Raw genomic sequence first — 21,968 nt, 5'->3', positions numbered from 1 at the left:
TTGGGTTTCTATTGCTGTAGCAGAACACCATGATCCAAGCAACTTAGGGAGGAAAGGATTTGTTTATTTTATATAACTCACAGGTCACACTCCATCCCTGAGGGAAGCCAGGGCAGGAACCAAGGGACTGAGCTGGCGGCAGGCACTGAGGTAGAAGCCGTGGAGCGATGCTGCTTACTTACTGGCTTGCTCAGCCTGCTTCTTATACCATTTAGGCAACTGCCCCGGGGTGGCAGCACCCACACGGCGCTCTCCTACATCAATCATTAATCAAGGCACCACCCTACAAATTTGCCTACAAGCCAATCTATAGAGACATTTTCTCAATTAGGATTCCCTCTTCCCAGTCATGTCTATGCTTGTGCCAAGTTGACAAAAACCAAGCCACATACTGTTCTGGGTTCAGTAACTATATTTAAAAAGCTCTTGAGAAGGGCAGGACATGGAGGCGTGTGTCTGTAATTCCAGCCCTAGGGAGCTGGAGGCAGGAGGATCTGCAGTGTACTCACTTGTCAGGACTCTAGTGGAGCAGAAGTGATGGGAGGAAAAAAGACACGTGTAATTGTTTAAATCAGTCTACATTGAAATAATAACACCCAAGAGGCTGAGACTCTGGGAGTTCTGTGACACCGAAGTGGGGTGCCTCAGCGGTCAGGCTGGCTCCACAGTGGCTATCTCACACTACAGAGGCCCAGAATCCAGTAGTAGGTGCTCAGTGCCAAGCCCTGAAGGATTCTGGGAGAACAACTGATCCATAGTCATGATGGATGTGCGGAAATGCTGATTCTGCTGCCGGGAAGGAATCTGCGGCTTCAACAACAAGAAAAGTTAATTTGGCAAAGAGGGAAGACTGAGAAAGCCTGGGGCCAAGCGAACAAAGACACTTCCTTCGGCCACGCCCTCTTTATCTGGAATGCTACCAAAAAGTGCATCCACATACAGGATGGGTCTTCCCACACCACTTAAGGCAAGAGGACACTTCTGAGGCGGTCACACAAAGTTCAAGGTCATCCTTTGCTTCATAGCCAGTGTGAAGACAGCCTGGGCTATAGAGGACCATATTTTAAAAATCAGTAAAATTCAGGTCTGGAGGTCCGCTAGCTCGTAGAATGTTTGCCTGGCATACCTGAAACTCTAGGTTTGAGTTATGGAGTTTGTGATCCCTTGGGCAAAAACATAGACTCAGTCCAATTCTAATGAAAAGATTTATTAATTAGCTGCTAGCAAGATGAACAATCTCTTAGCCAAATTTGAGATTGCCATGTCGGAGGGGTACAAAGGAAGATGTTTAAAGAGGAAAACCCCAAAAAGACCGTCAATATCTACAAGCCAGCAAAAGCTGGTCTGTCCTGCCAAGTGACTAAGGCAGTTCCAAACAATCTTGGGTATCTGTGTAAGCAAGTTACAGAAGAAAACAAAACAAACAAAAACAAAAAAAACCCCAGCTAGATATATCATAACAAGTAGACAGCCATGGCTGAACATTTTTGAGTGAGGGGGTCACTAAGTCAGGGTTACCTTGAACTTAGCTTCCAGGGACTGGAGTCAGAGACAAAGGGCTGGTGGGTACCAAGATGGATACTTGTTCCCCCGTACCATATAAGCATCCACTTGTAAACTCAGGAGATGGAAGTAGGAAAATGGCAAGGTCAAGGCTGTCCTTGCCCACACAGTGCATTCGAGGCCAGCCTAGAACATGAGACCCTGCCTCAAAGGACAAATAGCAAGAGGGGCTTATGAGGCCTCGCCCTCCGGAAGGATGCGTTTGGAATTCAATTGGTTGATGGAGGACGGAGAGACAGTTTCTTCAGTAGTGTATACCCCCTGGTAAGGTGCTCAGTGTCCTGTAAATAACTCCAGTGACCTCATTTAGTCACACCACACACACACACCACACACACACCACTCACAACACACACAACACACACACAAACATATACAAACACACACACACACACACACACACACACACACACACACACACACCCTGTATGAAAGTAGGAAGGAGGGCTATTTAAGAAGAGGAAAAGGATTAGCGGGAGAGGAGTCGGGCAGCAAGGGTAATAGAGGGAGAGTGAATATGACCATAAATTATATTATGGATGTGTTTTGAGAAACACCATAGTGCTTTCCACAGAGGCTACTACTTTTTTTATTCTCATCAGTAGTGCACAAGGATTTTCATGTTTCTACACCCTTACAAACTCTCTAGCACAGGCTGGCCTTGAACTCAAGACATTCATCCTGCCCGATCTTCCCAAAGTGATGGGATTGCAGGCAGAAAGCACCATGCATGGCTTCTGTTCAGTTGTTGCATAGTATTTTGCAAAGGAGGCTGTGCTCTTGTTTTTGTGTTTTGTTTCTTGAGACAGAGTCTCACTATGTGTAGCCTTGGCTGTCCTGGAGCTCACCATGTAGACCAGGCAGGCCTCAAACTCAGAGATCCCCTGCTCTGCCTCCTGAGTGCTGGGATTAAAGGTCGGCCTCATCTACACCCAGCTTGGCTTGGGTTTTGAAGCAGAATATTGCTATGTAGCCCAGGCTGGTATCGAACTTTAGATCTTCCTGCCTCTGCCTACTGAGTTCTGGGGCTGCAAGCGTGCATCACTGCATCTGGTTTTCTTGTTGTCGGTGGCTTTTGTTTTGTTTTTCACTAATGCCTTGTGGTGCTGTCTTTCCATGGTTACAGCAGCCATTTGATCATTTTTTTTTTTTGAAGAAATGTCTATTCAGGCGTTCAGGTGAAGCTGCCTGTCTTCTGGTGTTGTGCTGTATGCCTTCTTACCTCCTAGATGGTTGACAAGTATTTTCCCTCCAGCCTGTGGACTGATTTGTACTCTGATGAGAATATCTTTTTGACGTGGGTTCCTTGGGAACAATGGAATCTTTCTTGGCTTGTTAAGCTCACCAAGCCCAGGGACCTAGAGTATTGCATGGTCATGGCGGTCAAAGCTGTCTTGGGCCAGTGGCATCTGGCTCACTGTCTCTGAAGAAAAAACAATGCAGAAGAAAAAACAATGCAGACCATGAGAGCATAGACAGAGCATATATTTATTAAGAAAAGTGAAAACTGAGAGAAAAGTGGTTTGTTGTTGTTGTTGTTGTTGTTGTTGTTGTTGTTGTTGTTGTTTTGAGACAGTGTTTCTCTGTGATGTCCTGGACTCACTTTGTAGATTAGGCTGGCCTCGAATTTACAGTGATCCACCTGCCTCTGCCTCTCAAGTGCTGGGATTAAAGGTGTGCGCCACCACGCCCAGCCAGTGATTTTTGGGTTTTTGTTTTGTTTTTATTTTTTGTTTCTTTGTTTGTTTTGGTCTTTAAGACAGGGTTTCTACCCAGCTAACACGAATTCTTATTTCCCAAGAAATACTTTGTTTTGCAGTGCTGGAATAAGATGCAGGACCTTGAACATACTGGATACGTCTTATGAGCTATAGCCTCAGACCCATTTTGAACCCAAACATAGCTGCCTGTTGGGCACCTGCACGCCAGGTGCATAAGGCTTATCACAATTGCCCCACAAAGTACTCTATAAAGAGGCCCTATTGCTGAGTCCTGTCTTGTAGGTGAAGCAAATAAGATCTGAAGAGCTTACAACCTGCCCAGGATCAGACAGGTCAAAGGCCACAGCCCAGAGCACACAGATGAACTGCCTCTCCGCTGCTGATAGCTCCCAGCCCAGTCCTGCCCACAACCTCAGCCATTCTCCAAAGGACACAGCTTTGGCAGCCTGTCTTGTCCTGAGTGTTCCAGTGTCTGCCACATCCCTGGGATTTCTTTTTAATCTATGGGGAAGTTTTTTGTTTTGTTTTTTTTTTTATTCTCTATGGAGGGTCATACTGCTTGTTTGTTTGTTTGGCTTTTTGAGATAGGGTTTCTCTGTGTAATAGCCCTGACTGAACTGGACTCACTTTGTATACAAGACTGGCCTCAAACTCAAAGAGACCCACCCACCTGCCTTTACCTTCCTAGCACCACCATGCCCAGCCTGAGGTTTATACTCTTGTCCAAAGACATTTGGGTCATTGTTGTGTTTTGTTTCTTTGTTTTAAGTCGGTCTCGTGTAGCCCATGCCAGCCTCCCTTTGCAGTTCAGGCTGGCTTTGAACTCCTGACCCTCTTGCCTCAGTGACCCTGGTGCTGGGATCACAGATATGTGCCACTGTGGCCAGATGGTGTTTGGATCTTTATATGGTCTTTCATTTGCAGCTAGTATCTTCGTAACACTCACAGTGTGCCAGACACAGTTTTACCCTTCATCTACATGAATGCCAATGATCCATACCATAGCCCAGCAGCCTACACATTGACGGTACTATTTCTAAGTAGGGAAACAGACCCAGGGCTGGGATGCAGTGCAGTGGTAGAGCATATTCATCCAAACCCAGAAAGTCAAGGCCTGGACTTCTTTTTATTTAGCCTTGACATGGCGCTGGCTCCACACTTTCTAACCATCTCCACTGGGGTTCTATTTTGCAGGACAATAGGGAACCCTCTCTCTTTTTCATGTTTTTTTTTTGTTTTTGTTTTTGTTTTTGTTTTCTGAGACAGGGTTTCTCTGTGTAGCTTCAGCTGTCCTGGAACTCACACTATAGACCAGGCTAGTTTCAAACTCAGAACTCAAAGATCCAACTGCCTCTCTCTCCCAAGTGACACTTCCCCGCAACCCTCCCTTTAAAAAAAACAAAAACAAAAACAAAACAAAACAAAGAGGGAGCAGACTAAGGGCACGGAGGCATTGAAAGGCATGCAGTATTAAGACAGGGTGTAACAAAATGGTTTACTTCATTCTGATTATTTTTCATTGCTTTCTACTTAGGAAATGAAATTTCACCTGATGAGAATAACATTTCCTTTGAAAATAAATCTAGGAGCCAGAGATGTAGACCAGGCAGTAGGGTGTGTGTTTGCCTAGTGTGTTCCATTAGAAACTGGCCTAAAGGCACATTCCTGTAGTTCCAGCACTAGGGAGGTGGAAATAAATCTAAGTAAAAAGAAGTGACCTGGTGCAAGAAAAATTGTATGTAGGTAACATTAGAGGTGGTTTCCAGATATGGGAGGCTGAGATGCTTTGGGAAGTCTATCCTATCTGATCAGTGACAAAATGGCCCCAGATAAGTTCCTTTAGCTGGTTCTAGCTCTCTTTCAATGTGTGTCCCTCCTTGGTCAGCAGAGGGCGCTCCTCACCCAGGAAACTCAATACCCACCCTTGTTTCTGTTTAAAAAAAAAAAAAAGGCACCTAGTCTCAAAAGCTTCCCACTAGGCCTGACCCAGTTTGCTTTTCCTCACATCTCACAGCTGCATCCAACTTCAGAGAACAGAACAACCAATGTGAATAGCTCCAAATACACTAGGAACACACTGGTCCAGAGAGGTGGATCCAGCCAGGGCCTTTTGATTTGTCCTTACCCACCAGTGTCCTGCATGCAGCCTAGGTAAGGGAGCAGATGAGCCTGGTCGCCTCTATGAACGCATGCCCCATGCCTTTCGTGAGGGTGCCGTTTCTCCCTTAACTGGCCAGCCTTTATCTAAGCTCTGAAGGAAGCTGGGCTGGGGCTAGAGGTTGGCTCTGTCTTGTTTTAAAAGGACATCAGAGCAGGTAGCTAGTGTAGATTAGCTGGAAAGGGGAGGAAGAGAACGGAAGAGCCACAGCTGAGAGTGGCTTCAAGTCCTCAGGAGACTGCTGGAGGGGCTTTTCCTCCTCTTTAAAACTTTTTAAAAAATGCTTTTATTAGTAACTTACATAGTTTATTACTTTAGCTGTATGCATGTACATGTATAGAAGAATTTTAATTCAGAACGTGGCTGCTCTGGCAATAGGTCACATCCAAAGGCCTTCTAGGTCTGTGTGATCTGGCTGGAATACAGACACACCTTTAATCCAGGAGACAGAGGCAAGCAGATCTGAGTTCAAGGCCAGCCTAGTATAGAGCAAGTTTCAGGTAAAGAAAAGCTTAGGTCCAGGCATGGTGGCACATGCCTTTAATCCCAAACAATGAAGGTAAATTTAGTTTGTAGAAGGAAGTGCCCCTGTTTGAAAGTGATGCCTAATTGAGTGGCAGAAAAAGAAAGTGACAAAGCAGAGAAGATTTGACAGAACAGGATATGCCCAGCTCTCACGAGAAGGGAGAAGAAAGGGAAGCTACGTAAGGAGCAGTTTTACAGAGAGGAGGCAGTTTTACCAGGACAGTAATAGAGAGATAGTTTGCAGGGAGAAAGCTCAGGTGAAGACTGAATGAGCCAGAGAATGAGAAGGAGCCAGGAGTTCAGAGAAGATTCCTGGGGTTAATTTGAGGCCAAGCAGAGTAATTCAGGGGCCAATAGAAAATCCAGATTGAATAAGTCAGCTGGGAGAGGAGTTTGAGCCAGAACAGCTGTTAAACCAGCCAGCCTAGAGCTCAGAAAGAACAAGTAAGAGTGAGCTTATTAAGCAGTTAAGTCTCAGAGGCTGAAAACATTCTAGGTCTAGGTCAGATTGTACGGAGGCTAGAAGCTTCCAGGAGTAGGCCTAGGTTAGCAGACAGAGGGGTAATCCTCTGAGACAACAATTAAACCAGTGAATAAAAGTTCCTTTTACAAACATGTGCACATGCGCGGCCTCCGTGTGCATGTTGGGAACAGTGCACGAAACTCTCCTTCCATCACTTGGTTACCAGGGACCAAACTGAGGTCATCAGGCACCTTCCCCTGCTGAGCATCTGTCGTATCCCACCTTTTCATTTCATGTATTTATTGTGTGTGCATGTGTGTGTGTGTGAGCAAGTGTGGCAGTGTGGCGCTCAGAGATAACTAATGAGAGCCAGCTCTGCTTTTCCGCTAATTGAGTCCCTGGAGGTGATCTTCACTGAGCCACCTCATTGGTCTCTTAAAGAACTATTCCCCCCCCCCCCCCCCGCGCCTTTCTTTTTGACATGGTTTCATATAGTACAAGGCTACACTTAAACTCACTATGTAGCCAAAGATGGTCTTGAACCCTCCTGTCCTGCCTCCACTTTGCAAGCACTGGGGTTTTAAAGCATTTGCCACCACGCCCCACCAAATCACGTATGATTCGCAGACTGTTTCGTTCACTTTGCAAGAATTCTACTGACGTCATAGAATTCTTGTCACTGATCGTCTACTGTGTACTAGGCACTTGGTGGCATCCTCTTCCTTAAACATGTCTATACATATTGGGGAAGGGTGTTCTACAGTGATCACGTGGAGGTCAAAGGGCAGGAGTCGGTCCTCTCCTTGTGCCATGTGGGCCCTGGGCATTGAATTCAGGCGATTGGGCCAAGAGGCAAGCGCCTTTTCCTGATGAGCTCACTGTGAGCATACTAATCAAGTTCTCCTCACCGGCCTCATTAGAGTGCTGCCAGTGCCTCTCCTTTGTTTCATAGGAACCCTGTTTGGGGTGTACCACGAGAGATGCAGCCAGCAGGCATCTCCGAAATGGGGTCTGGAGACGTGTAAATAGATTATCTACAAGTAACCAGACCCACAGGCCATTTCAAGTTGTCATCTGAGGAAGACATAACAGAGGCAGAGAACGAGGCTGAGGAAGGTACAGAACTCACACAGCCAGTGACAAAAAGTGGCAAGGTTGGAGGCAGAGAGCTACTCTCACTCCAGAGCGCGGCAACCAAAGTCAACCCAAACGGGATGTGCAAAGGCCCTGAGACAGGCAGGAGAAATGGAGGGCCGAGCTACAGTTGGAGAGGTGGGAACGCTATAATAAAACGCTTGTGAGGGGAGCCTTGTAAGCTTTATAAATGCTCAGGACACCGTAAAAGTTTAAAAAGGGGAGAGAGATCCGAGGCAAGGTGTGTTTGCACAGGATCACCGCCCCACAGATGGTCCAAGAGCCAGGGTGGGCAAGAAGGAAGTGTGGGAAGATTTCTGCTTAATTCCAGAAAACATGGCGATTGTGCCCCAGTTGGCTGTAGTGGAACAAAGGAAAAAATTCTAGCTGCTGTTGGAGGTAGAGTGTACTGAGTTTCTTGATGGCCCTGGAGGGACAGGAGGATACAAGGTCAGGAACAGATGTGGAGATGGAGGAGGGTAGACGGTAGTGGTGGTGGGGACCATGACAACGATGGCGATGACGATGAAAGTGACAATGACGATGATGATGATGATGAGAATTTAGGAATGGAGCAAGCCATCCTGTTGGACAAAACTTCCAGTCTTGTTAATATGAACCAAATCAACAGAGCTGATTTTTCACTCATCTCTCCATGTTAACTTTTATTTATTATTTCATTATTAGCGCGCTTGTGCACACAATGTGTCTGTGTGTTGTATGTTGAATGTGGACATTTGTGTTTATGTGTGCCATGTGTGTACAAGAGCCAAGGAGGCCGGAAGAAGGCATCGTATTCCCTGGAACTGGAGGTACAGAAGGTTGTGAGCTGCCTCATGGGTGCTGGGAACCCCACTGGTCCTCTGAAACTCTTAACCATGGAGCCATCTCTACAGCCTCTATGTTAACTTTTATGATGGGGGAGCGCAGTATACCATTTGCATTCAAATGAAGGCCTCTATTGGATGCCAGAACAAAGGCCTGGGAACTTCCTCAAAAGTGCCTGGCACCCGGGGTTGGAACCCGAACTTTCATGGAAGTTAGAAATGCAGACTGTTTTTTGTTTTGTTTTGTTTTGTTTTTAATCTAGCATTCTGATTGGTGCAGTGGCAGCAGGCTGTGATTGGATTGCAGTGCCCGGGATGAATCTGACTGTACCGAGTTTGAGCGCCAGTTCCTACATTGGCCACTAGAAGGAGTCCTCGAAGGCCAAATCGCAATGCTGGGTGCCCTCCGCAGACTTGCAGAGCTGGCTCTTGCCACCCTTAGCCGTGAAGCAATCTCGGGACAGGGATGGGCCAGAAGAAGGTTTCAGGACGCTGAGCTCTGGTTAGGTGGCCACGCTTCTCTGCGCAGCTCTTTTGGCCCCTTTCCTCTGGCTCCCAGCCCCACCAAGGACATTGGCTGCCCTGGGGGGTGGGACCGTGGGTTTGCGGAGGATTGCGAAGGCCCAGATCCAAGGTGCAAAACTGCACAGCCTAGCAAGTGACTCAGCAGCCAGCAGCCCCCTGCCAGTCCCTCCGAAGTAACAGCCTCGAACATGGACATGTGCATTAAGCTTTTCCAACAACTCCTCACCGGGGTATAAATTGTCTCCTCCCAGGAAGTGGTACTAGCTCAGCTCACCCTACCCAGAGGCAGGGACCACCAGATGCTGTCGTCTGTCTCAGCTTCCTTGTCCCTCACTAATTAAAATTCACTTCCCTCTTTCATTTACCTCCCTTACTGCCAGTTATTTCAGGCTGAGAATGAGGTTGCCAGACACAGGCCAGGGTTCTCAGTTATTTTTAGACTTGAGATAAACCACATTCTTCCTTTAAAACATTTTTTTGTATTTTTATTTATTATGAGTGTGACGGTGGGTTGGTGGCCTCTGCCCCTGTGGAGGTGACAGCTTGCCTGGGTAGGCTCCCTAGCCACCAGAGTCAGACTAGAAGTGGGAGAGACCTTTACTTGCCATCTCACACCTCTCCCTTATTTGCTGAGTATGAGTGTGTCTAATGCATTGTTTGGGATATACTTATGCTACAAAATATCTGTTGTGTATCCAAAGTTACACTTTCACTGGATGTTTTCATTTGTTTTGTTGTGTGTTTTTGTTTTTGTTTGTTTGTTTTTCTTTTTTTCGGGTGTTTTTTTTTTTTTTAACAGAGTTTCTTTGTGCAATAGCCCTGGCTGTCCTGGAACTCTCTTTGTAGACTAGGCTCGAACTCTCAGAGATCCGCCTGCCTCTGCCTCCCAAGTGCTGGGATTAAAGGCGTGCGCCATCATGCCCAGCTGATGTTTTCATTTTCATTGCTAGCTGCTATCCTGCAAGGGAAGGCTCTCGTTCACTGTCTTCCTTGCTCAATCTCCAGGCTCCACAATAATGGTGCTGATAAAGCTGAGTGCTTGGAGCCGGGCGGTGATGGCGCACGCCTTTAATCCCAGCACTCTGGAGGCAGAGGCAGGCGATCGTGTCAGTTCGAGGCCAGCCTGGTCTACAGAGTGAGTCCAGGACAGCCAAGGCTACATGGAGAATCCTGTCTACAAAAACAAAACAAAACAAAACAAAACAAACAAAAAAAGCTGAGTGCTTGGATGGGTGAATTCCTTCAATTCTTTACTCACTTATTTAGCCGACCTATTTATTTTAAGCACCAGTTGTGTCCTCCTCCAAAAGAGGAGGCAGTCACCCCCTGATTAGACTATGGAAAAATGCAGTGTAAAGCTCTGGGGTCTGGGAAGGGACAGAGATGGAGTGGCCAAGCCCATCCAGGGCATCAGATTTTCCCGGAGAGAGACAACCAAGATGAGATGAGACATGGAGATCCACAGCCCTGTCAGGGAGCAGGGAGGGAGGATCATGGGGTTGTGCCGGTGGCTGTGCAGGGAGTGTGCAGTGTTACAAGAAAGTCATCCACACTCACTGGGTATCACTACCCCAAGTGATGCCAGGGTGGCTTTAGTTCTGTGCATGTGAGTGTGTATGTTAGTGTGTGTGCATGCGTGTGTGTGTGTGTGTGTGTGTGTGTGTATGTGCGCGCGTGTGTGTAAAATGAGTACTAAGTATGGCTGGCTCCCAGTTTAGAGGGAGAGCATAGAAAGGCAGCAGGAGGTCCTCACAGGTCCCCAAGTGCAGGCTCTGCCTGCCGAGCCTACCTAGGTTGGGCCTTCAGGCGCCTGTTGAATCCTATTGCTGATTGCTCCCATGGGTCCTGGAAAGGTCTTCAGTCTCCATGGTGACCACCTCCCACTGTTTCCGAAATCTCATTGTGACCAGTATTAAGGGATTAGCTCTCCAGCAGCCCTTGCAGGGTCTTGGGTGCCAGAGTGGCAGCAGGAAGTTGTTCAAGGATGAGGAGGTTGCCCACCGTGCGTGACCCTATAGGAACAGGAGGAAGATGTCGGACAGGGGCCAGGGCTTCCTGCAGGACCCACCAGGTATGCTCCTGAGTTCACTATGTCCAAAAGGAAGGCCTGGGTGGGGAGAGAGAGAGAGAGAGAGAGAGAGAGAGAGAGAGAGAGAGAGAGAGACAGAGAGAGAGAGAGAGAGAGAGAGACAGAGAGAGAAGTGAGTTGCCTAAAGTCAGTAAACTGAAGCAGGTGAAGAATTCAGAGGGGACCTCAAGGTGATCTAAACAGAACATTTGTAAAAAGAAACAAAAGGAAACTCACTGTCACTCTGTCTTGAACTCCACCTTATCCTCTCTGTCCTCAGAGGCTGGAAGCAGCCTGTCTCAGTGGGCCTGCTTTATCCTCTTCTCACTGCTTTCCCCTCCTGACCTTCTCAGCCATAGGCCCACTCAACCTGAGGCTGGCAGAGAGTTCTAGACCAGCTCCACAGTGCCAGAGGGCTTGGCCATTGAGCCCTGACACCCAGGGAACAGCTAGTCTCTGGGTCTCTGTTTTGATGCATCATTCACCTTTTAGTTTTTCTGGGAATTTCAGCTCCAAAAATCCCTGGCAATCCAGCAACCAGGAAGGAATAATAATAATAATAATAATAATAATAATAATAATAATAATAATAATAATAATAATAATAAGCGTTGTTGTTGTTGTTGTTGTTGTTTTTCAAGACAAGGCTTCTCTGTGTAGCCTTGGTTGTCCTGGACTCACTTTGTAGACCAGGCTGGCCTCGAACTCACAGCGATCCACCTGCCCTTCCTCCCGAGTGCTGGGATTGAAGGCATGTGACACCACACCTGGCCCCAGGAAGGAAATTTAAACCCCAGGGTCTGGGGACACAGTTGGTAGAGTGCTTGCTTGCCTAGCACGCATGAAGCTCTGTGTTCTGTACTCAGCTCTATCTGAGTAAATCAGACATGATGGTGTACACCTGTAGTCCCAGCGTTTAGGAGGCCTAGGCAGGAAGAGCAGAAGTTCAAGGTCACTCTCCACTAGCTAGCGAGTTTGAGGCCAGCCTAGGCTCCACGTACAAAACCCTATTAAAAAAAAAATCTGAGCCTTTGTTCCTTGGGAAATTGAGGCCTCCTGGCTGAGCTGGCTCCTCCTTAGCCAAGGCTTGCCCTGATGGTATAAGATAACCCACTGACCACCACCAGAAGTTAGAGAAGCAAAGTGCAGGAGAGTGCGGTACATGCAAGGCTCCAGAAAAGCCTAGAAGACAAGGAAAAGTAAGAGATGGTGCAAGTGGTGCAGACGCTGGAAAGGGTGACGGACAGACAGAGTCAGGGAAGCGAGACTTCTTGACAGGTGCCTTTTTATATTTTTATTTTGAGCCATAGCAGTGTAGCAAGGGTTCAAGACTACAAACTTAAATGAGGTAAACTAGTAAATAAGAACAGTAACTAGATGTGCTTCCATAACGGCAGGTGCTCAGGGAAGATTGAGATGCGCGTCCTAGGAATGGCTCCTGTGTCATTTCACCCTTGGCCTGGGAGCCAATATGCCTTTGCCAAAAATAACAGCATTAGCCCTCGGTACCTGGAATTGGAGCTGTCTACAAACTGGAGACAGGCCCAGGCGTGGTGTAAACATCACCCATGAGTCAGCATTCGGGCTTTGTGAGACGTTATCACTGACCCACATGGGGAAACTGAGCCTCACCAAAGTTTGACTCGCATGGCCAAATCTGGACCCACACTGAGGCATTTCAAGCTCTCTGTGGTCTCACAGAGGTTCTGAACTACGGCCGTCCGCTAGACTTCTCTGGGAATTTCCAACACCTACCTATCGCTGCACATCCGACTCTTAAGATTTTTGTCTTGAGATAGAGTGTGACTACATAGCCCAGGCTGGCTTTCCACTCACCAGGATGTAGCCCAGGTTGGTCTGGGCTTCCCAGTCCTCCCGTTGTAACTAATAGGCGTGCGCTACCTTGCCTGCCTGGCTACCCGAGCCCAAGACTTGCCTGTTGGTTTGTGACAGGCTTTGGGGACCATTGTCATTATCTTCTCTTTCGTGTGGTGCTGGGGGCGGAACCCAGGGCCTGTTACATGCTAGGCAAGCATGCTCCCACCGAGCCCTACTCCAGCACAAGCCCTCCTCTAAGAGCCAGGATGTAAAGACCTTTACAGCCCGTACGTGGTTCCATTTCATGGTCCAAAGTGAGCCTGTTGCTTGATTTTCCAAATGAGAAACCAAGGCCACACATGGCTGAAAACAAAGCTGGGACAAGCTGTTGAAGGGCTTTCATGGAGCCTTTGCTCAAATAAGAAACGCTGAACCTCTTTGGCTAGGGCAGGCCCTGGGGCTTCGGGACAGGTCTGGACTTCCGCCCTCTTCACCATCCCCCATTGCAGCCTTCTTGACTGGAACATTTGAGCAATGAGCAAGCTGTGCAAGCACACACAATGACTCTGGCCTGTCTCTGAACTCCCAAACAGTTTACCCTGGTGACATCAGACAAGTCCCTGGGGCCCCTCCGAACGGGAGTCAGGGGGATGAGGGGTGAGTTCTGAACGGTAGGCTTATTCCTCACCCCCAAAACCAGGACTTGGCTTAGCAGGGGATCCCCCCATCACCCCTCAGCCACCACACAGGCCAAGGTCACCCTTGCAGAACACAAACAGGACAGTGGCAATGTCAGCTCAGATGTCACAAGCCACCTGCCAGTAGGCAAACAGCCCCTCAGGAAACACCGCCCAAATCCTGGCTTCTACCTGATTATCCCCCCCCAGACCGTCTGTCTGTCCGTCCGTCCTCTTACCAAACCTCCTAAGCCTTTCCAGCCAGCATCTCCCATGATACACTGCTGTCTTCCCAGGGCTGCTTCTGTGGCCTTGTCCTGCCAGCCTTCCCTGAGCACTCACTCTGTGTGGGAAAGTCTTGGAAGGGTGGGGTAGCCGCGGGACTAGGAATACAGGTTCTGGAGACATCTGGGATTTGAGTTTTATTTCCTATCAACTGTGTGAGCTTGGGTACATAATTTGACCTCTCTGGGCATGCTGTCCTACAAACTGTTGATGAAAACCCAGAAACATCGGGGGGGGGGGGCAGTGTGAGACTTCATGAGCAAAGCTCCCTGACACAAATGTCCACATGTTGCCTATGTGTATCTTTGACACTATTTTGTCTTTTCTCTATGAGCCTGAGGCTTCCAGAGATAGGACATAGCCAAGGCTACGAGGTGCCCCAACCCCACATTCCTGCCACTGGGACTACTCAGGGGCCTGCAGGACACAGATGCAATCTCCTAACTTGGGGCGTCCGGGGGCTCTCAGAGACCTGTCAGCAAAGGGAAAAGACTCCTCACCCTCAGTGTCCTTCAACACTTCACTCAAGCCCAGAGAGTGCCTGCCTGTCAGGTCCATCCCAGGAGACCCAGGCTATCTCCAGTGGCCTGCTCTTGGACAGGCTGCGTCCCCTCTCTGCCTCCATCACCAGTATTTTCCCAGCTAGCAAATGAATATTCTAATCTCACATAAGGAGGCATCGTCTGACCCGCTCTGTGGGCTCCTGGGAACTCCCAGACCCAGCTTGAAAAGCCTCCATTTGCGTCTCCCCTAAGATTCCCTGTCTGGGACATTAGAGCTAAAAGCCTCTGCCTCACAACCCCCTTCGGGATGGGACGCTACCTTTATCTCCCTGTGGTAACAGAACAAATATACTCCCGGCCCTGGAGCAGGGCACTTGCAGGCTGTTGACTCGAGCAAAGTCTCCCCTCCCTCCGGGGGGCGCAGCAGAGGCTGCTGGACGTGTGTGTGAAGAGGCCAATGGCCTCTTGCATAACCCAGGAGGCCTCCTGCCCACCCCGGGGCCTTTTCAGGGTTAGGGGTGAGGCAAACAGCAAACTCATGCCCAGTTAATTTTTTAAAGCGAGACTAAGAGGCTCAGCAATGATTAGCAGGCAGGTAAGTTCATCTTAATCGCGGCGAGGACACGGAGGGAGGAAGAGGCCGCTGGAGGCCCAAGGATGGGGCCCAGTTATCAGTTAACCACATAGATGTTGTTTCCTTCTCCTCCTCCAAAAAAAAAAAAAAAACAAAACAAAACACTGGCCTTCAGCCCCCAACTCCCTCATCTTCCTCTCTGAGATACCATGGTCACTGGGCCATCAGTCAGCCACTGAGTGAGGTGACATGGTCTGTGAGGTGAGAAAGCAATGGAGTCCCTTTTATTAAAGACAGAATTCACATGCCACTACTAATTAGCCTGAAGCAAGTTCCTTCTCTTCTCTGGGCCCGGTGAGAGGCCCCAGGTCTTTGGCCCAGCTCCTTTAACTGCAGCAAGTGTACCCTTGGCTCGAGGGCTTCAGGGTCTCCCTATGGGTAGCTTAGGAAGACGGCTTTCCGGTTCCAGGAGGTCTCGGTGGGACAGAGCACAGGATCTCAAAAGAGGAGTGGAAAGGCCCACGGAGGATACCTACCTGGTTTCAGTTGTTGGCATCCAACAGCTTCAGGCAGAGGTAGTCCTCTCAGATAGGACAGGGGTCCCTGGGTAGTGAGCTGGGAACTGCAGGATGGCCTGGCAGGTCCCAGCTACCCAGGACAACTACCCTCAGGTCTCCTCGGGAACCTCCAAAGGGACCAGCAAAGCCAGGCCAGTCTCAGGCCAGGTGGCTGCCTGGACTGGAGTTTGGTCAGCAGTTGGGGACCTATATTGTGAGGTAGTTAGGACTTTGTCCACAAACTGGAATTTGAAATTTCAAAGGGGCGAAGCTGAAGGCCCTACCCCAGAGTGGAGATGGCTCTTGGCTTCTTGCCCCCACGACTTTTGTTCTTTGTCTTGATAAGTGGTTTCCCCTGCACTGTGCCCCGGGCGGCAGGTGGGGGGAAGGAAGGAAAGGAGATAGAGCTGAGATGAGCTCTGAGAGGAGAAGCCAAGGCGCCAGGTGGCCCCAGGTGGCTAGATGTCTGTAGTAGTATGCCTCTAGACCGGCATGTGACCAGAGACAGGGCGGGAGGCTACTCAGGTTCATGACAACACCCCCACCCCCACCTCCGGCTGTTCCGAGATAGGAAACCAGCTGGAGCCAGACCCAACCTCCAGGATTCTGTAGTTATTCCACCCCCCCTCCCACGCCCTCCCCACCCCACCCCACCCCACCCCACCCCGCGGGGATGGGGCAACATGGAGGGAGGGGGCCCTCAGTCTCAAAGTCAGCCTTGGTGCAAATGGCAGCGCCTTAGACGCTTCATGGCCTTTGGGCAAATGTAGTTCACCTCATTGAGTCTTCATTTGGTTTTAGAAAGTGAGAACCCTCCAGGCTTCAGGAAAATGAGGGTGGGAGCGGGTTTTATCCTGAGGCCAAGAACACTGCCCCTTGGTTGAGAGGCTGAGGGTAAAGCTCAGTCAGCACTGGGCTTTGCTAGCATGAGGGAAGCCCTTGGGTTAACTCGTGAGCCAGCCGTGGTGGGACACAGCCGCTGTCCCAGCATCCACAAGGTGGAAGCTGGAGGGTCAGAAGTGAAAGTCACCCTTGGCTACCTGGAGAGCTGAAGCCACAGGAGACCCGGCCTCAGAAAGAAAGAGCTAGGGAGGAAGACACGGTCCATTGCGGCGGGGTCCTTACTCTGTTCACAGCAGAGACGTGTGAGCCCTCCTCTTGGCTACCTGCCGCCTCTTTGTACCCTTCTGCTCCTTGCTCGAGCTCTGTCTCCATCTGCAAGGTGAAGGAGTTGGGCCTCCAGGCGAGCTCTGAGCTCATCTCTCGCTTGAGCTGGGGCCTGACCGGCCCCAACAAGAAAGAACACAGGTGATGAACAAGTCCTCACACTAACGGTATTGAGACTGGAAACCGCCCTACTTAGGGGCTCCTTAGAGAAAAGGTTCTGATTCCCAAAGATCACGAGGCCAGTGGAGCCAGGTGTCCCCAGCCAGCGATGACAACCATTGTGTTGTACCCCGTATCCCTGGGCATCCACGATGGAGCTCTTCGAACCCTCCTTCTCCGATATCCAACCTCACAGCTACTCAGGCACTTGATACAATGACTCCTGGCGTATGCATGTGGCCTTACCCACAGCCCGCTGCGTTTTCAGTCATCTTCAGGTTATGTATGGCGCCATGGGAGTGCTGGCTATCTAGTTGTCTACTTGTTAGATTAACTCAGTGAAAGAGTAGTGTCAAGGGGAAAAAAAAAATCTGTATCATGATCAGGCAAGTGGTGCTTGTCTGTGTTCCAGGCTGAGGCAAAGGGATTCTCTGAGCCTAGGAGTTCAAGGCCAGGTTGGGTAACATAGTAAGCCCCATCTCGAATAAACACATATCCTCATTTTGCACATGTTGAGGTCATAATTAATAATAGTGATGATAGTAATAATTTTGGTAGTACGTGTGTTCATATGTTTGTGGCTTAGTTTATTATGTGTGCACGTGTATGTGTGGGGTGAATAAATATGTCTATATGTCCGGTATCTCTATTACTTTCCACCCTGCTCTTTGACAAGAGTTTCTCAATGAACCTGGAGCTCACTGGTTGGATAGGTTGGATGGGCTGTGAGCCTTGAGATCCTCCTGTCTCTGCCTCCTGTTACTGAGATTAGGAACATACAACCCATGCCAAATTCTTCATGTGCGTGCTCGGGATTTGAACTCACGTCTTCATGCTTATATAGCAAGCACTTTACACACTGACCATCTCCCCAGAATTGCTTTAAAATAAAAATTATTTACTATTTGTGGGTGGAAAGAAATAAAGAGGTATAGTAGGGTGGGCACAGAGGTGGTGGGTACATAGATGGAAAAGTGGGGTGAAGGTAGATACAGAGATAGAAAGGTGAGTGAGGGTGGGCACATAGATGGAGAGGTGGGTGAGGGGGCACAGAGATGGAGAGGTGGGTGAGGGTGGGCACAGAGATGGAGAGGTGGGTGAGGGTGGGCACAGAGATGGAGAGGTGGGTGAGGGTGGGCACAGAGATGGAGAGGTGGGGTGAGGGTGGGCACAGAGATGGAGAGGTGGGGTGAGGGTGGGCACAGAGGTGGAGAGGTGGGTGAGGGGGCACAGAGATGGAGAGGTGGGTGAGGGTGGGCACAGAGATGGAGAGGTGGGGTGAGGGTGGGCACAGAGATGGAGAGGTGGGGTGAGGGTGGGCACAGAGATGGAGAGGTGGGTGAGGGTGGGCACAGAGATGGAGAGGTGGGTGAGGGTGGGCACAGAGATGGAGAGGTGGGGTGAGGGTGGGCACAGAGGTGGAGAGGTGGGTGAGGGGGCACAGAGATGGAGAGGTGGGTGAGGGTGGGCACAGAGATGGAGAGGTGGGTGAGGGTGGGCACAGAGATGGAGAGGTGGGTGAGGGTGGGCACAGAGATGGAGAGGTGGGTGAGGGTGGGCACAGAGGTGGAGAGGTGGGTGAGGGTGGGCACAGAGATGGAGAGGTGGGTGAGGGTGGGCACAGAGATGGAGAGGTGGGGTGAGGGTGGGCACAGAGATGGAGAGGTGGGTGAGGGTGGGCACAGAGATGGAGAGGTGGGTGAGGGTGGGCACAGAGGTGGAGAGGTGGGTGAGGGTGGGCACAGAGGTGGAGAGGTGGGTGAGGGTGGGCACAGAGGTGGAGAGGTGGGTGAGGGTGGGCACAGAGGTGGAGAAGTGGGTGAGGGGGCACAGAGATGGAGAGGTGGGTGAAGGTGGGCACAGAGATGGAGAGGTGGGTGAGGGTGGGCACAGAGGTGGAGAGGTGGGTGAGGGGGCACAGAGATGGAGAGGTGGGTGAGGGTGGGCACAGAGATGGAGAGGTGGGTGAGGGGGCATAGAGATGGAGAGGTGGGTGAGGGTGGGCACAGAGATGGAGAGGTGGGTGAGGGGGCACAGAGATGGAGAGGTGGGTGAGGGTGGGCACAGAGATGGAGAGGTGGGTGAGGGTGGGCATAGAGATGGAGAGGTGGGTGAGGGTGGGCACAGAGATGGAGAGGTGGGTGAGGGGGCACAGAGATGGAGAGGTGGGTGAGGGTGGGCATAGAGATGGAGAGGTGGGTGAGGGTGGGCACAGAGATGGAGAAGTGGGTGAGGGTGGGCATAGAGATGGAGAGGTGGGTGAGGGTGGGCACAGAGATGGAGAGGTGGGTGAGGGTGGGCACAGAGATGGAGAGGTGGGTGAGGGTGGGCACAGAGGTGGAGAGGTGGGTGAGGGTGGGCACAGAGATGGAGAGGTGGGTGAGGGTGGGCACAGAGATGGAGAGGTGGGTGAGGGTGGGCACAGAGGTGGAGAGGTGGGTGAGGGTGGGCACAGAGATGGAGAGGTGGGTGAGGGTGGGCACAGAGGTGGAGAGGTGGGTGAGGGTGGGCACAGAGGTGGAGAGGTGGGGTGAAGGTGGGCACGATCATGTTGATATCAGAGAACTACGCTGAGAAGTTGGTTCTCTTCTACTGTGGGTACCAGAAGTTGAACTCAGGCCAGCCGTTTTCTGAGGCAAGCACCTGTTTAGCCATCTAGTCAGCTCTGTGGTTGTTGCTGTTCTTTTGTTCCAGGCTGGGCTTAACTCCCAGGTGCTGGGACTCTAGGCGTGTCCACTACCTCTGGCTCAGACACACTCTTTCCTAGTATTTTCCATCCAAAGTGTCAATCCTTGAATGTAAAACCTGTGGGTCTGGAGAGCTGGCTGACATCTTGGTCATCACTGGCCATGGCCATACCCTTCTGTGGGAAGGGTCCGTCCTGGTGCTGAAAGCAAAGCTGAGAAAACTAGAGCCCTAGGAGACAGAGATTTTGACCCACGTATGTTGGGCTCCATGATCTATAGCGACAGTGAGCAAGGGCAGCTAAGTCACAGCAGGGTCTCAATTGCCACCCAAACAACAGCCAACCCCTCAAGTCAGGCCTGTTCTACGGAGACACTAGATTCAAAATAGCTTGTCCCAGACTCCAGGACTGTAGGATCGCAGAGGTGATGTGTGGAGGTGAAGGAAGGCTGCCATGAGGGTACTGGTTGGAGTCGGCTAAAGGGGAAGGAAATTATGGATGAGTCATTTATACAGTTTATGACTGCTGTATGGGTAGGTGGCTGTGGGTGAGTTGTGACAGAGTGAGGGTAGGTAGGGGTGGAATGTGCAACACATCGTGTACACTGTGGTTTGTGTACCTGGCAGCTCTGGTCATGCAAGCTCTCTTGTCCTCTTGAGATTTCTATGTCTATGCACGTTGCGTCCTGGCCAACCCTAGTTGATCACTGACTGTATTTAATGGAATCTACGTTGTCATCTATAAAAAAGGCCCGGTGTTGGTTTGTTGCCTAATAAAACTCTGGCTTGGTAACGATCACATTCCACTTGTGGAAACGCGGAACTGTGTCTCTTCTGGGTGACAAGTCCCATGTAGGACACATACACCAAAGGCTGTGTAGTAGTAGCTGTGTGTAGCCTGTCACATGCCTTCCCCTTCCGCCCAACCCAGCCCTTCCGCCAGGGTCACTGGACCAGATGTCGCCAAGTGTCGCTGGAAAGGACCTTAAATCTTTTTTGGATCTTAAGGTGTGGGCTGCAGGCTCCAATGTTTTCCTCTCCCTTCAACCAAGAAATGATGGATGAGACTAGGGTCTTCCCTCTACTATAATGAGAGAAGCCCAGAGGAAAAAATGTGAACTACAAAGCCATTTGGAGAGTGACAGAAGTAGCTTCCGCTTGCGTTCAATCATCTGAGAGTGTATACGATAGGAGCAGGGCATGCCAGGGATCAAACTCAGATCACCAAGCTTGCCAGGCAAGTGCTGTTACCCGTTGAGCTGGCTCGTGGGACACTTGCCTCTGACTTCCCCACAATTGCCTTCCCATGCTGTCTTCCACCATCTTGCTACTCTAAGGAAAGATAGAAGGGGGCGTAATGAAGCTAAGGAGCACAGAATGAAGGCTGCTAACGGTTGTTGCCCACCCACTCACTCATCCATCCACCTTTCTACACGCTCACGAGTTTCACTCGTTCATTCATTATTTCACATGGGCTCCCATTCACTCACTTTCCTGGTTCATTCACTCACCCCAAAGCAGACTCTGTCTCCCCTGCTTGCTCTGTGTTGTTACCATACCCTCTGACTTGCTCTCTCAACTAGCTGAGCAAGGCGGGCCCTGAAGCTCCCAGAGTTCCTGCCCTCCCTCTTAGCCTTCTGAGACACTCTCTCTCTCTCTCTCTCTCTCTCTCTCTCTCTCTCTCTCTCTCTCTCTCTCTCTCTCTCTCTCTCTCCCAGCTAGTGGGAGTCTCCAAAGTGTCAACAGAGAAAGACACAGAGGGGGGACCGTGCAAGAGGACAGATGCACCGGGGCCATAGTCAAGCCTCATAAAGGATGGGGACAATGAAATGAAAATAGGAAGAAAAAAGCATTTTGAAGGCTAAAAAAAAGGGGGGGGGGAGGGGGAGGACTGAGAGATGGCTCAGCAGTTAAGAGCACTGGCTGCTCGTCTAGAGGACCAGAGTTTAATTCCCAGTACCCACAGGGTGGTTCACAACTGCCTCTTAACTCCTGTTCCAGGGGGATCCAACACCCTCTTCTGGCCTTCATGGGCACCAGGCATGCATGTGGTGTGCAGACATACATGCAGGCAAATAATTTTACAGATAATTTATTTTTAATCTGAAAAAAAAAAACTCTTACAGGATGGAACAAGTGTTGAGCACACAGAGACATTTTGAGCACAAGCTCCTCTGTGACTGCACAGGGGTGCATCCATAAAGCTTACCCCAAAGGGAAGAGATAGACAGAGAGAAACAAGTGAGGGACACAACACAATAAGAGAAATTAGTTAGGCATGGTGGAACATTCCTGTTAATTCCAGTTCTTGGGAGGCTGAGACAGGACTATCAAGAATTTGAACCCTGCCTGGGCTACACAGCAGAGCAAAAACGCTGGTTTGGGGCTAAGGCATTGGCCAGCGCATCTTGAGCTATCTTTATGTCTCATGTGTTACCAAATTCATCCTTTCAGATTGCCTGGACATTTTATAGGGATGGAAACTGAGGCGTGCAAGGAGAATCATTTACCCAGTCACAGTTAGCAGGTGACAGGCACCTGAACTTAAGCCCGGGGTCT

The 21,968-nt window shown here is 50.0% G+C and overlaps 1 long non-coding RNA gene across 2 annotated transcripts; it reads right to left on the bottom strand.

Moving 5' to 3' along the window:
• Positions 1 to 417: 417 nt before the first annotated feature.
• LOC311593929 lies at positions 418 to 15,648 on the bottom strand. 2 transcript variants are annotated; one of them, XR_014777871.1, is made up of 4 exons: positions 15,378 to 15,648; positions 10,706 to 10,928; positions 2,909 to 2,986; positions 418 to 810 (listed from the first exon to the last, which is right to left on the bottom strand). It is a non-coding gene; the product is annotated as an uncharacterized lncRNA (long non-coding RNA). The 2 variants fall into 2 exon arrangements; XR_014777872.1 differs by lacking the exon at positions 418 to 810 and having other exon boundaries at positions 1,950 to 2,986; positions 15,378 to 15,645.
• Between the last annotated feature and the right edge of the window lie 6,320 nt (positions 15,649 to 21,968).

The sequence above is a fragment of the Acomys minous genome (assembly GCF_964271855.1).
Source record: "Acomys minous genome assembly, chromosome: 3".
In the NCBI taxonomy this organism is placed as follows: Eukaryota; Metazoa; Chordata; class Mammalia; order Rodentia; family Muridae; genus Acomys; species Acomys minous.
Note: the sequence above shows the minus strand (reverse complement) of the source record. Positions and strands in the feature narration are given on the sequence as shown.